Source organism: Lactuca sativa, chromosome 5 (assembly GCF_002870075.4).
Source record: "Lactuca sativa cultivar Salinas chromosome 5, Lsat_Salinas_v11, whole genome shotgun sequence".
Lineage (NCBI taxonomy): Eukaryota > Viridiplantae > Streptophyta > Magnoliopsida > Asterales > Asteraceae > Lactuca > Lactuca sativa.
In genome coordinates, this window is record NC_056627.2 from 330,556,123 (window position 1) to 330,571,517 (window position 15,395).

Sequence of the window (15,395 nt, forward strand, 5' to 3'; positions counted from 1 at the left end):
GTGGGCCAACCTCATCTGGAAACCAACATCTCCAAAGGTTAATTTCTTGAAACCAATTACATCAATATTTATCCAAATATATAGAAAGCAATTTTGATAAGACCTGTTAGTTTTATATTCAAGAAAAAAGATTGCACTATTGCATTGTGTTTTCAGTTTTCCCCTTTGTTAAAGTTATGCTTCCAGAACTCTTATTTATTGCAACATTTTAATTTAGTTTAAAAAAGTTTACCCATTACATTGATTATGTTTTGTGGTATGTGTTTGTAGAAGCTGTCATCACATGTTTTATTTTTATTGGAAAGACAGAGAAGAAGTTTTCTTGAAACCGGATCCTCTCACCCCAAATATCAACTTATACGCCCCAACCCCTCTGAAGCGAACACTTGAAATATTCTTTCGTTTGATCTCAGCAAACCAAATGTCCAGAATCTTGAAGCAAAGCAGAGACATAACGATTGATTTTCATCCACTTTTTTCTTCGATATCTCTGCTTTCACCCAAATCGACGCTTCTCACAGGCGATGGCCATAGTGGACAGAGGGTTTGTTTTTTCCAGTCTGATTCCACTATCTGTTCCTCAATTTTACAAGCGTGAGGTATTTTTGAACCCTGTTGGTTTTAATTTAACATCTACTTGAGGTGTGAAGTTGTTATGTTTCATTAAACTTGCAGTTTTATTGGGTTTGACCTGTTTTTTATTATTAGATCAGGAAGACAGAGAAGAAATTTTGGTTATATTTACTGCTGCTGTTATTCTTTTTCAGCAAGATGCCAAGAAGTTGGTTCACGTTATGGTTAGTTTCAGATTATTTCCTTATTCTAATTTTCTATTTCATTCTTCTTTTTGAAGATTATAAAGTTTTGTGTAACATAAATTGTACAAAAAAAATTATAGAGATGTTGGCTGAATTGTCGAGAAGAGAGGGAGATGCAAACATAAAACCTGATCCAGATATCGATGTCTTCATGAAGGTAGCAAAAGATTGAATTTTTTTTTTTTTTGAATCTTTCATGATAGAAATTTAAAATCTTTATTGTTTTTCATTCAGGCTGCTGCTACTGAAGGTTAAGAAGGTAGCGTACTCACAGATTATACTCTCAAGCTATTGGGATTTGGAACATCTCATCTCTTTTGAAGGACAGGGTTAGGAAAATTAAAGGAAACCCTGATTTCTGTTGCTTCATCTCTCAACAAAATACTATAAATCAAGGTGAATTACCACATATATAATATACCAGATTTGTTGTGTATAGATGTTTTTTTTTTGAGAGTATTTCACTATCTGTTTTGCTGATGCGTTTTATTTTGGTGGATAACATGCTGCATGCTGCTCCACTTCATTTCCCTGCATCATCTCAAGAAAAAACTGTAAATCAAGGTGAACTACCACATATTATATACCAGGTTTGTTGTCTATATATGTTTTTGTTTTTAGAGTATTCACTATCTGATTTGCTGATGCTTTTTAGATATTGTTCAAGAATCTTGATTTGGACATGAAGGCAGTTACTCCATTTCCCTGCTGTTCCTTTGGTTGAAGATATGAATATGTTTTTTATTTTTCTCTTTTGATTGCAACTGCCAACTAGATAATTAAAAACTGTTTGCTGAAAAACTTATTGATCCTTTACTTTTGCAGGGTGCTTCCAATGGTAATGGATAAGGCAAGGGTATTAAAGATATATAGTTTCTACTATAAATATTGTCCAGAAGAGTGTTTCAAGCAACAATGGCACTTGTTTTAAAGGTGTCATTCTCATTCAGTTCTATTTTTTTTTTAATCCTCCAAAAAATTCTGATGAGAAGTATATCCATACTAGCTTGAAATCTGTCTTATATTACTAGCAAGGTTCATTGTTAAACATTTTCTGTTTTGTTCATGTGTGATTGATTGTGTATTTTTTTTTTTTTCATTTTTCAGATAATTAAGAAACTCTGAATACCATGGTTTGAATAATGCAAGTGAATCCCTTAAACATGCCATGCAACGTGCTATTGGGATGTGCATCAATGGAGAAGATTCTGTCCAAAAGGTAGCTATTTATTTGCTTATAATCGTCTGATAAGTGCTAATATTATTAGACTTCCAAAAACAAAAGCTGTGAATATTTTTATTTAACTGTACAAGTTTTTCCATTTATAATCACATCTATGGTTTTAACTATTATATGATATGATGCACAGGGGCAACAATTTAATCTTTTATCTCTCTTGTTGAAGCACTGAAGATGAGTGATACAAGAGTATTGTTGTCTGCTCTTCACAATGTCATTTAGATTTTATCCAATTGCTAGAATCCACCTGAGTCGCTTGTTGACCGGTTTAACTGGTAAGTTATTGGCGACAAGGTGTCTAGTTGGTATGCATTTGATGACGTGTCAATTACATGCCATGTCACCTCACCAAAACTTACCGGTTGGTTAAATTGGGAATAGAACATTTTTTCAGTGGAACCAAAACTCTATGATTCTTGGATGCAACAGGTGACACAGCATCCTGTTCTGCTCTGTTCTAAACCTGTTTCCTAATAATTAATTATTCTCATCTTATTACATCATTTTTAACTCCTTAATTTATCAATCTAATCATTATTAATTTCATTCTTGTAAAACCAGGTGTCTATGCCATTTAATGACTGGTTTTCCACTTTTCACAGCGGAAGTGGACAGATGGTTTCTCTTTGCCAGTTTTATTCCACCATTTGTTTCTCAATTTCAGAATCTTGAGGTATTTTTGAATCCTTTTGGTTTTAATCTGTTAACCAAATTACTAGAGGTTAGGGATTCTGTGACCTGTTTTTTTTTTTATTAGATTAGGGATTCTGTTATGGAATACTATAATTGGAGGTTGTTTGTGCCTTTTTAATTTTCATGAACACAAACTAATGTTTTACTCTTTTTACAGGATGTTGCCACCTGAAACCATGGTGGGCCCCTTCAAACCCAACCTCATCTGGAAACCAACATCTCCAAAGGTTAATTTCTTGAAACCAATTACATCATTATTTATCCAAATATATAGAAAGCAATTTTGATAAGACTTGTTAGTTTTATATTCAAGAAAAAAGATTGCACTATTGCATTGTGTTTTCAGTTTTTCCCTTATTAAAGTTATGCTTTCAGAACTCTTATTTATTACAGCATTTTAATTTAGAAAAGTTTACCCATTACATTGATTATGTATGGCTTTTGACTTATGTTTTGTGGTATGTGTTTGTATGAGCTGTCATCACATGTTATGGGAAAGACAGAAGAAATTTTCTTTTACGAATTATATTCATATCAAGTCCAAGGTATGTCATTTCCTGATGCTGTTATTCTTTTTCAATTTCAATTTTCTTTTACCAGTTCTGTGATACTAAACATGTGTATATTTCCACTTTCATAGTGGGGATCCAGAAATAGCAAATTGCTTTCATTTCATACTCCAGGTATGTTTTACCACTAAACCACTCTATATTTTGTTGTGTGTCATAAATTCAGTGTTGGGTATGTCATGTTCATGTTCATGTCCTGCTCCTCTTATTCTTTTACAATTAGCATGGTGCTTTAATTTTATTTTGAAAAAACTTCCCATTAAATCATTGTACATTCAAAAAACATCCGTTTTGCATTGAATGTTCATCAATGCATTTTATTTTTGAAAAAAAAATCCGATTAAAGCATTCCAAAACTTCCATTTTACGTTGATTTTTCAAAAATCATTCCATTTTCAGCATTGCACTTTCACTTTTTCTTTGTTTAACATCATTGAAACTTCACTTTTTTCATCTATGCATTTTATTTTGAAAAAAAAAATCCAGTTATAGCATAATCATCCCATTTTTAGCATTGTACTTTAACTTTTCTTTTTGTAACATCATTAAAATATCAAACTTCACTTTTCTTATCTATGCATTTTACATTGAAAAAAATTGCAAATCAAGCTTTTTATTTTCAAAATCTTTCATTTTACATTGTATTTTCAAAAACCATTCTATCTTTAGCATTGTACTAGAACTTTTCTATCTGTAACATAATTAAAACATCATTCTTATCTTTTTCTCATCTATGCATTTTACTTTGAAAAAACTTGCAATTCAAGCATTTTACTTTCAAAAACATCCATTTTACAATGAATTTTCAATAACCATCCTATTTTTAGCATTGGACTTTCACTTTTTTTTTCTGTAACATCATTGAAGCATCAGACTTCTCTTTTACTCATCGATGCATTTCACTTTAAAAATCTTCTAATTAAAGCATTCTACATTCATTAAAGTCCATTTTATGTTGACTTTTCAAAATATCATCCCATTTTTAGCATTGTAGAAACTTCTTATTGTTGATACCAATTACCTCAATGATGCTTCTAAGAAGTTTCTACAAGATAATACCTTAAGGGTAAATTCCCCAAAAAAACCTGTTTATAAATTTTATATTTGAAAGATGGATTTAAGAACCTTTGTCATGAAATGTTCAGTGGCTGAGGCTATGTGTGCCACAGATGCAAAACCCCAAGTAGATTAATCCTACTTTTGCTCATTGTTCTTTTTTGTAAGAAATCTGTTAAGTTATACTACAATAATTCTTTTACCAGGGCATGTATTGAGTCTTTTTTTACATTTTACATTTTACTCCCTCCCCTCATTAAGATTTTCTTTTTATCCCCCTTAATCAAGTTGTATGTTAAATCTTTATTATTTTTTGACTATTTAATTTATTCTACGAATATCTTTAATAGGAAAAATATCAATAGAAAGCATTTGCCAACACTAGGTTCATGTGGTATAATGGTTTTTGTTAAATAGTTAGATGTAGTGAAGCCATTTGGGAATGAAATTAGTTGATGATTACATAAGATGTTAATTTTTTTATGCCATTCTGAATATTATTCATTAATAATTAGGTTGTCAAGTGTGGTCTGTAGCAGGATTACAGACTTAATGTATGTCAAACTAATGATGAGGGGTATCCATGTCATTTCATTGCCACTCTTATGGAAGGAGTCTTTCTCACTATTTTGTTGGCCCTCATGAATCCAATTTTGCTCCTGGTATTATATATATATTTTTATATCTTTTTAACATTTATATTTACAATTTTATTGTATATACAAGAAAGAGCCAAATGTTATTCTTTTCTCATAATAGTTGAATTTACTTCTATATTTTTCAAGATTTATCATTTTCACTTTGAAATCAAACTTCATATAAGATTTTCTCATTATTTTCTTCTGTCTTCCTTTCCCTTAAATATAGGGATATCCAAAATGTGATATTTTTTATTACAATTTAGGGCAGTTAAGTTATTTAAAAAAAATTAATATTCATTAAATCCTACTAATTTTTAAAATGATGCTTATTGCTATAAATGTATTTCTATAGACTGTCTAATTATGGGTTGATGTTTTGAAATAGGTAGCAATTATGATTTGGAGGTTGTTTTTTTATTATAAACATAGAATAGAGACATTCCACTTTTAATATTTTTATTTTAAATTTGCAGGCAGGGTTTCCGATGACAGTTAGTTAACTGACTGGTTCTTCCATGGGTGGTGGTATGAAGGTAATTCTTGCTATTATGTATTTCCACCTTTTTCAGTTATTATCATATCATATCATCATCCAAACATTTTTATTTTAAAATATCAAAACTTGTTTGATTTTGCTTAAAAATTGGACTTTAAAAGTTAAATTGGATTCAACAGCTATTTTGTTGTGATGATTGTGATTCTGCTCTTCTAATTAACAAAAGTGGTTTAAAAAAATCTTGAATCATTTCAAATTTTGAGTTTTTATCAGAAAAAAAAAATTGATTTTAGTGAGTTTGCTCGTCAGATTATCCACTGAATGAAAAATACAGGTTTAAAATCTGCAAATACTGGGGGTTATGATCAGTCAATAACAGGATTAGATTTTAAATTCATTTTAAGTTTGTGTTAGGTTTTGGTGAAAGAAGGGAACAGGGGAGCTAGGGAGCCCTTGCTGACATTAGAAAAAGAAAAAGGAAAGTCCCAACTGTATTTATACTTTATACTAATAAAATTAGCATTAACAAGTATTAAATAGGTATGGCCTGTAATTGTTTTATATCCAGGTTGAAGAGTAGTAGCTTTTATTTCAATGGGAATGCTTAAAGTTGTTGGTTGGTTTAAAAGGGAAAAGGTTAGCCATTTATTTTAACTTCAAATACTTTAAATTTCATTTAAGTTAATGATTTCCAGTGAGCCATCTGTGACAGAAGATGAACTCAAGCTGATGTTGAGAATGTGTTGGGAGGTAAAAGGAACCCATGTGTTGGGTTCCAAGTTTCAATTGAAGTATGTTTGAATCTATGTATGTGTAGCACATGTACTATTGTGATTTTGTACATATTCCCATGTTGTTTCCCTTTTAGATATTGTTCAAGAATCTTGATTTGGACATGAAGGACAGGGTTAGGAAAATTGAAGGAAACCCTGATTTCTGTTGCTTCATCTCAACAAAATACTGTAAATCAAGGTGAATTACCACATATATTATATACCAGATTTGTTGTGGTTTTGTTTTTAGAGTATTCAAGCTATTTCACTATTTTATTTTCTGGTGCCTTCTATTTTGGTGGACAGCATGCATTTCTCTACTGATCCTTTTGTTGAAGATATGAATGTGCTTTTATTTTTCTCTTTTTATTTGCTGAAAAACTTATTGATCCTTTACTTTTGCAGGATGCTTCCAATGGTAATGGATAAGGCAAGGGTATTAAAGATATATATATATATATATATATATATATATATATTGTCCAGAAGAGTGTTTCACTAGCAACAATGTCACTTGTTTTAAAGGTGTCATTCTTCTTATTCAGTTAGTTCTTTTTTTTTGAATCCTTCAAATTCTGATGAGAACGATATCCATACTAGCTTGAAATCTGTCTTATATTACTAGCAAAGTTCATTGTTAAACATTTTCTGTTTTGTTCATGTGTGATTGATTGTGTTATTTTTTAATTTTTCAGATAAGAAACTCTGAATACTCTGGTTTGAATAATGCAAGTGAATCCCTTAAACATGCCATGCAACTTGTTATTGGGATCTGCATCAATTGAGAAGCTTCTGTCCAAAAGGTAGCTATTTGCCTTTAATCGTCTGATAAGTGCTAATATTATTAGACTTATAAAAACAAAAGCTATTAATATATTTATTTAACTGTACAAGTTTTATCCATTTATAATCACAGCTATGGTTTTAACTATTGTATCAACACAGGGGCATCAACATAATCTTTTATCTCCCTTGTTGAAGCACTGAAGATGAGTGATGCAAGAGTATTATTGTCAGCTCTTCACAATGTCATTCACATTTTATTCAAGGTCATTGATCTTGCTCCTAATTGCTGCCTAGAATCCACCTGAGTCGCTTGTTGACTGTTTTAACTGGTAAGTTATTGGTGACATGGGGTCTATGCATTTGACAATTCTATGACCTTTATTATATTTACCTTTGATGACGTGTCAAATACATGCCATGCCATGTAACCTCACCAAAACTTACCGGTTGGTTGGTTAAACGGGGAATAGAATGTCACCAAAACTCTATGATTCTTGGATGGAACAGGTGACACAGCATCATGTTCTGTTCTGAACTTGTTAACTAATAATTAAATATTCTCATCTTATTACATCATTTTTAACTCCTTAATTTATATTAATTTCCCAGGTGTCTATGCTATTTATATTTAATGACTGGTTTTCCACTTTTCACAGTGGAATTTGACAGGGTTTCTTTTTGCCAGTTTGATTCAACCATTTGTTTCCCAATTTCACATTTACTTGAGGTATTTTTGGTTTTAATTTAACTGAATTTTACTAGAGCTGTGAAGTGCCTACGTTTCACCAAACTTACACTTTTATTGGGCTTGTGACCTATTTTTTTATTTATTAGATTAGGGATTCTGTTATGGAATACTATAATTGTAGGTTGTTTGTGCCTTTTTAATTTTCATGAACATAAACTAATGTTTTACTCTTTTTACAGGATGTTGCCACCTGAAACCATGGTGGGCCAACCTCATCTGGAAACCAACATCTCCAAAGGTTAATTTCTTGAAACCAATTACATCAATATTTATCCAAATATATAGAAAGCAATTTTGATAAGACCTGTTAGTTTTATATTCAAGAAAAAAGATTGCACTATTGCATTGTGTTTTCAGTTTTCCCCTTTGTTAAAGTTATGCTTCCAGAACTCTTATTTATTGCAACATTTTAATTTAGTTTAAAAAAGTTTACCCATTACATTGATTATGTTTTGTGGTATGTGTTTGTAGAAGCTGTCATCACATGTTTTATTTTTATTGGAAAGACAGAGAAGAAGTTTTCTTGAAACCGGATCCTCTCACCCCAAATATCAACTTATACGCCCCAACCCCTCTGAAGCGAACACTTGAAATATTCTTTCGTTTGATCTCAGCAAACCAAATGTCCAGAATCTTGAAGCAAAGCAGAGACATAACGATTGATTTTCATCCACTTTTTTCTTCGATATCTCTGCTTTCACCCAAATCGACGCTTCTCACAGGCGATGGCCATAGTGGACAGAGGGTTTGTTTTTTCCAGTCTGATTCCACTATCTGTTCCTCAATTTTACAAGCGTGAGGTATTTTTGAACCCTGTTGGTTTTAATTTAACATCTACTTGAGGTGTGAAGTTGTTATGTTTCATTAAACTTGCAGTTTTATTGGGTTTGACCTGTTTTTTATTATTAGATCAGGAAGACAGAGAAGAAATTTTGGTTATATTTACTGCTGCTGTTATTCTTTTTCAGCAAGATGCCAAGAAGTTGGTTCACGTTATGGTTAGTTTCAGATTATTTCCTTATTCTAATTTTCTATTTCATTCTTCTTTTTGAAGATTATAAAGTTTTGTGTAACATAAATTGTACAAAAAAAATTATAGAGATGTTGGCTGAATTGTCGAGAAGAGAGGGAGATGCAAACATAAAACCTGATCCAGATATCGATGTCTTCATGAAGGTAGCAAAAGATTGAATTTTTTTTTTTTTTGAATCTTTCATGATAGAAATTTAAAATCTTTATTGTTTTTCATTCAGGCTGCTGCTACTGAAGGTTAAGAAGGTAGCGTACTCACAGATTATACTCTCAAGCTATTGGGATTTGGAACATCTCATCTCTTTTGAAGGACAGGGTTAGGAAAATTAAAGGAAACCCTGATTTCTGTTGCTTCATCTCTCAACAAAATACTATAAATCAAGGTGAATTACCACATATATAATATACCAGATTTGTTGTGTATAGATGTTTTTTTTTTGAGAGTATTTCACTATCTGTTTTGCTGATGCGTTTTATTTTGGTGGATAACATGCTGCATGCTGCTCCACTTCATTTCCCTGCATCATCTCAAGAAAAAACTGTAAATCAAGGTGAACTACCACATATTATATACCAGGTTTGTTGTCTATATATGTTTTTGTTTTTAGAGTATTCACTATCTGATTTGCTGATGCTTTTTAGATATTGTTCAAGAATCTTGATTTGGACATGAAGGCAGTTACTCCATTTCCCTGCTGTTCCTTTGGTTGAAGATATGAATATGTTTTTTATTTTTCTCTTTTGATTGCAACTGCCAACTAGATAATTAAAAACTGTTTGCTGAAAAACTTATTGATCCTTTACTTTTGCAGGGTGCTTCCAATGGTAATGGATAAGGCAAGGGTATTAAAGATATATAGTTTCTACTATAAATATTGTCCAGAAGAGTGTTTCAAGCAACAATGGCACTTGTTTTAAAGGTGTCATTCTCATTCAGTTCTATTTTTTTTTTAATCCTCCAAAAAATTCTGATGAGAAGTATATCCATACTAGCTTGAAATCTGTCTTATATTACTAGCAAGGTTCATTGTTAAACATTTTCTGTTTTGTTCATGTGTGATTGATTGTGTATTTTTTTTTTTTTCATTTTTCAGATAATTAAGAAACTCTGAATACCATGGTTTGAATAATGCAAGTGAATCCCTTAAACATGCCATGCAACGTGCTATTGGGATGTGCATCAATGGAGAAGATTCTGTCCAAAAGGTAGCTATTTATTTGCTTATAATCGTCTGATAAGTGCTAATATTATTAGACTTCCAAAAACAAAAGCTGTGAATATTTTTATTTAACTGTACAAGTTTTTCCATTTATAATCACATCTATGGTTTTAACTATTATATGATATGATGCACAGGGGCAACAATTTAATCTTTTATCTCTCTTGTTGAAGCACTGAAGATGAGTGATACAAGAGTATTGTTGTCTGCTCTTCACAATGTCATTTAGATTTTATCCAATTGCTAGAATCCACCTGAGTCGCTTGTTGACCGGTTTAACTGGTAAGTTATTGGCGACAAGGTGTCTAGTTGGTATGCATTTGATGACGTGTCAATTACATGCCATGTCACCTCACCAAAACTTACCGGTGGTTAAATTGGGAATAGAACATTTTTTCAGTGGAACCAAAACTCTATGATTCTTGGATGGAACAGGTGACACAGCATCCTGTTCTGCTCTGTTCTAAACCTGTTTCCTAATAATTAATTATTCTCATCTTATTACATCATTTTTAACTCCTTAATTTATCAATCTAATCATTATTAATTTCATTCTTGTAAAACCAGGTGTCTATGCCATTTAATGACTGGTTTTCCACTTTTCACAGCGGAAGTGGACAGATGGTTTCTCTTTGCCAGTTTTATTCCACCATTTGTTTCTCAATTTCAGAATCTTGAGGTATTTTTGAATCCTTTTGGTTTTAATCTGTTAACCAAATTACTAGAGGTGGGAAGTTCCTTTGTTGCATTAAACTTACACTTTTATTGGGCTTGTGACCTATTTTTTTATTTATTAGATTAGGGATTCTGTTATGGAATACTATAATTGTAGGTTGTTTCTGCCTTTTCAATTTTCATGAACGCAAACTAATATTTTACTCTTTTTACAGGATGTTGCCACCTGAAACCATTGTGGGCCCCTTTAAACCTAACCTCATTTGGAAACCAACATCTCCAAAGGTTAATTTCTTGAAACCAATTACATCAATATTTATCCAAATATATAGAAAGCAATTTTGATAAGACCTGTTAGTTTTATATTCAAGAAAAAAGATTGCACTATTGCATTGTGTTTTCAGTTTTTCCCTTGTTAAAGTTATGCTTCCAGAACTCTTATTTATTGCAACATTTTAATTTAATTTAAAAAACTTTACCCATTATATTGATTATGTATGGCTTATGAGTTATGTTTTGTGGTATGTGTTTGTAGGAGCTGTCATCACATGTTATGGGAAAGACAGAAGAAAATTTCTTTTACCAAATAATATTCATATTTAGTCCAAGGTATGTCATCTCCTACTGCTGTTATTCTTTTTCAATTTCAAATTTTTCATTGACATTATAAGATACAATTGTGTGATACTCCAGAAATAGGAAAGTACTTTCATTTCATAATTCATACTCCAGGTATGTTCCACCACTAAACCACTCTATATTTTGCTGTGTGTCATAAATTCAGTCATGTCCTGCTTCTCTTTGTCTTTTACAATTAGCATTGTGCTTTAATTTTACTTTGAAAAAACTTCCCATTAACTCATTGTGCATTCAAAAACATCCATTTTGCATTGAGTTTTCATAAATCCTCCTATTTTTAGCATCCTACTTTCACTTTTCTTTATCTAACATCAATGAAACATCAGACTTCTCTTTTTCTCATCTATGCATTTTACTTTGAAACAACTTCCCTTTAAAGCATTCTACTTTCAATAAAAATCATCCATTTTGCATTGAATTTTCAAAAATCATCCCATTTTTATTTAGTGTTCTACTTTTACTTTTCTTTCTATAACACCACTGAAACATCAAACTTTACTTTTCTCATCTATGCATTTTACTTTTTAAAAAATTTCCAATTAAAGCATTCTGTTGTCCACCAAATTCTACTTTCAAAATCATCCCTTTTTTTAGCATTGTACTTTAACTTTTCTTTTTGTAACATCATTAAAACATCAAATTCTCTTTTCTCATCTATGCATTTTACTTTCAAAAAATTCCAAATAAAGCATTTTACTTTCAAAAATTTCTATTTTACATTGAATTTAAAAAAATCATCACATTTTTAACATTGTACTTTACCTTTTTCTTTGTGTAACATCATTGAAACATCACTCTTATTTTTTTTTTCTCATCTATGCATTTACATTGAAAAAACTTGCAATTCAAGCATTCTTTTTTTAAAAACTTCCATTTTACATTGAATTTTCAAAAACCATTCTATTTTTAGCATTGTAGTTTAACTTTTCTTTCTGTAACATAATTAAAACATCAAACTTCTTTTTTCTCATCTATGTGTTTTCCTTTGAAAAAAATTAGACATAAAGCATTCTACTTTCAAAAGCTTCCCATTTTACATTCAACTTTCAAAAATCATCCCATTTTAGGATTGTACTTTAACTTTCTTTTCTATAACATCATTGAAACATCAAACCTTTTTTTTTCTCATCTATGTATTTTACTTTGAAAAATCTTACAGTTAAAACATTCTACTTTCAAAAACTTTCCATTTTACATTGAGTTTTTTAAAATAATCACATTTTTAGCATTGTACTTTTTCTTAATGTAACATCATCGAAACATCAAACTTCTCATTTCTCATCTATGCATTTTACTTTGAAAAAAGTTTCAATCAAAATTTTCAAAATTTTCCATTTTACATTCAATTTTCTAAAATCACCCATTTTTAGCATTGTACTTTAGCTTTTTCTCATCTATGCATATACGTTGAAAAAAACTTATAATTAAAGCATTGTACTTTCAAAAATTTCCATTTCACATTCATTTTTCATGAATCATCCAATTTTTATCATTTTACTTTAACTTTTCCTTATGTAACATCTTTGAAACAACAAACTTCTCATTTCTCATCTATGCATTTTAATTTGGAAAAACTTACAATCAAAGTATTTTATTTTCAAAAACATTCATTTGACACCCGATTTTCAAAAATATCTCGTTTTAAGCATTGTACCTAAACTTTTTCTCATGTATGCATTTTACTTTGAAAAAACATTACAATTAAAGCAATCTACTATAAAAAACTTTCATTTAACATTCAATTCTCAAAAATTATCCATTTTTATCATTATATTTTAACTCTTTCTTTATGTAACATCTTTGAAACATGAAATTTCTCATTTCTCATCTATGCAAAGCAGAGAAATGAGAAATTTCATCCCCTTTTTGAGAATTGAACGTCCAGAATCTTGAAGCAAAGCAGAGAAATAACGAGTGATTTTCATCCCTTTTTTTCTTCGACATGTCTGCTTTCACCCAAATCGACGCCTCTCACAGGCGATGGTCATAGTAGACGTAGGGTTAGTCTGAGTCCACTATTTGTTTCCCAGTTTCACAATCTTGATGTATTTTTGAACCTTGTTGGTTTTATTTTGTTATGTGGGAATGCAACAGGTTCTTCTAAGTTCCGAGCTCATACAGATAGGTTCTGAAGAGCGTTTATTGCTAATTACAGAGGTATATTTTGTTTTTTTTCATCTTCTTGACTTAGGTGGGATATATGATATCAACCACCTAATCCTTGGACTATGGGGATTCTTGGATTAGTTGCTGAAATTCATGCAATGCCAAATCTCAGTTCTTATGTTTTCAATTGAAGTATGTTTGAATCTATGTATGTGTAGCACATGTACTATTGTGATTTTGTACATATTCCCATGTTGGTTTTCCCTTTTAGATATTGTTCAAGAATCTTGATTTGGACATGAAGGACAGGGTTAGGAAAATTGAAGGAAACCCTGATTTCTGTTGCTTCATCTCAACAAAATACTGTAAATCAAGGTGAATTACCACATATATTATATACCAGATTTGTTGTGGTTTTGTTTTTAGAGTATTCAAGCTATTTCACTATTTTATTTTCTGGTGCCTTCTATTTTGGTGGACAGCATGCATTTCTCTACTGATCCTTTTGTTGAAGATATGAATGTGCTTTTATTTTTCTCTTTTTATTTTCTGAAAAACTTATTGATCCTTTACTTTTGCAGGATGCTTCCAATGGTAATGGATAAGGCAAGGGTATTAAAGATATATATATATATATATATATATATATATATATATATATATATATATATTGTCCAGAAGAGTGTTTCACTAGCAACAATGTCACTTGTTTTAAAGGTGTCATTCTTCTTATTCAGTTAGTTCTTTTTTTTTGAATCCTTCAAATTCTGATGAGAACGATATCCATACTAGCTTGAAATCTGTCTTATATTACTAGCAAAGTTCATTGTTAAACATTTTCTGTTTTGTTCATGTGTGATTGATTGTGTTATTTTTTAATTTTTCAGATAAGAAACTCTGAATACTCTGGTTTGAATAATGCAAGTGAATCCCTTAAACATGCCATGCAACTTGTTATTGGGATCTGCATCAATTGAGAAGCTTCTGTCCAAAAGGTAGCTATTTGCCTTTAATCGTCTGATAAGTGCTAATATTATTAGACTTATAAAAACAAAAGCTATTAATATATTTATTTAACTGTACAAGTTTTATCCATTTATAATCACAGCTATGGTTTTAACTATTGTATCAACACAGGGGCATCAACATAATCTTTTATCTCCCTTGTTGAAGCACTGAAGATGAGTGATGCAAGAGTATTATTGTCAGCTCTTCACAATGTCATTCACATTTTATTCAAGGTCATTGATCTTGCTCCTAATTGCTGCCTAGAATCCACCTGAGTCGCTTGTTGACTGTTTTAACTGGTAAGTTATTGGTGACATGGGGTCTATGCATTTGACAATTCTATGACCTTTATTATATTTACCTTTGATGACGTGTCAAATACATGCCATGCCATGTAACCTCACCAAAACTTACCGGTTGGTTGGTTAAACGGGGAATAGAATGTCACCAAAACTCTATGATTCTTGGATGGAACAGGTGACACAGCATCATGTTCTGTTCTGAACTTGTTAACTAATAATTAAATATTCTCATCTTATTACATCATTTTTAACTCCTTAATTTATATTAATTTCCCAGGTGTCTATGCTATTTATATTTAATGACTGGTTTTCCACTTTTCACAGTGGAATTTGACAGGGTTTCTTTTTGCCAGTTTGATTCAACCATTTGTTTCCCAATTTCACATTTACTTGAGGTATTTTTGGTTTTAATTTAACTGAATTTTACTAGAGCTGTGAAGTGCCTACGTTTCACCAAACTTACACTTTTATTGGGCTTGTGACCTATTTTTTTATTTATTAGATTAGGGATTCTGTTATGGAATACTATAATTGTAGGTTGTTTGTGCCTTTTTAATTTTCATGAACACAAACTAATGTTTTACTCTTTTTAC

At 30.9% G+C, this 15,395-nt stretch overlaps 2 long non-coding RNA genes across 4 annotated transcripts; both read left to right on the top strand.

Moving 5' to 3' along the window:
• The first annotated feature begins 43 nt into the window (after nt 1-43).
• On the top strand, nt 44-15,385 carry LOC128125978 (uncharacterized). 2 transcript variants are annotated; one of them, XR_008223543.1, is made up of 24 exons: nt 44-599; nt 709-797; nt 899-975; nt 1,053-1,077; nt 4,892-5,038; nt 5,491-5,550; nt 5,928-6,304; nt 6,382-6,485; nt 6,692-6,811; nt 6,982-7,089; nt 7,232-8,058; nt 8,292-8,620; nt 8,730-8,818; nt 8,920-8,996; nt 9,074-9,235; nt 9,386-9,772; nt 9,947-10,058; nt 10,210-11,032; nt 11,283-13,386; nt 13,481-13,543; nt 13,764-13,867; nt 14,074-14,209; nt 14,380-14,487; nt 14,630-15,385. It is a non-coding gene; the product is annotated as an uncharacterized LOC128125978 (long non-coding RNA). The 2 variants fall into 2 exon arrangements; XR_008223542.1 differs by having other exon boundaries at nt 5,928-6,149; nt 11,283-13,867.
• On the top strand, nt 1,325-2,751 carry LOC128125982 (uncharacterized). 2 transcript variants are annotated; one of them, XR_008223583.1, is made up of 5 exons: nt 1,341-1,408; nt 1,474-1,751; nt 1,926-2,037; nt 2,189-2,487; nt 2,620-2,751. It is a non-coding gene; the product is annotated as an uncharacterized LOC128125982 (long non-coding RNA). The 2 variants fall into 2 exon arrangements; XR_008223582.1 differs by having other exon boundaries at nt 1,325-1,751; nt 2,620-2,750.
• Nucleotides 15,386-15,395: the final 10 nt, after the last annotated feature.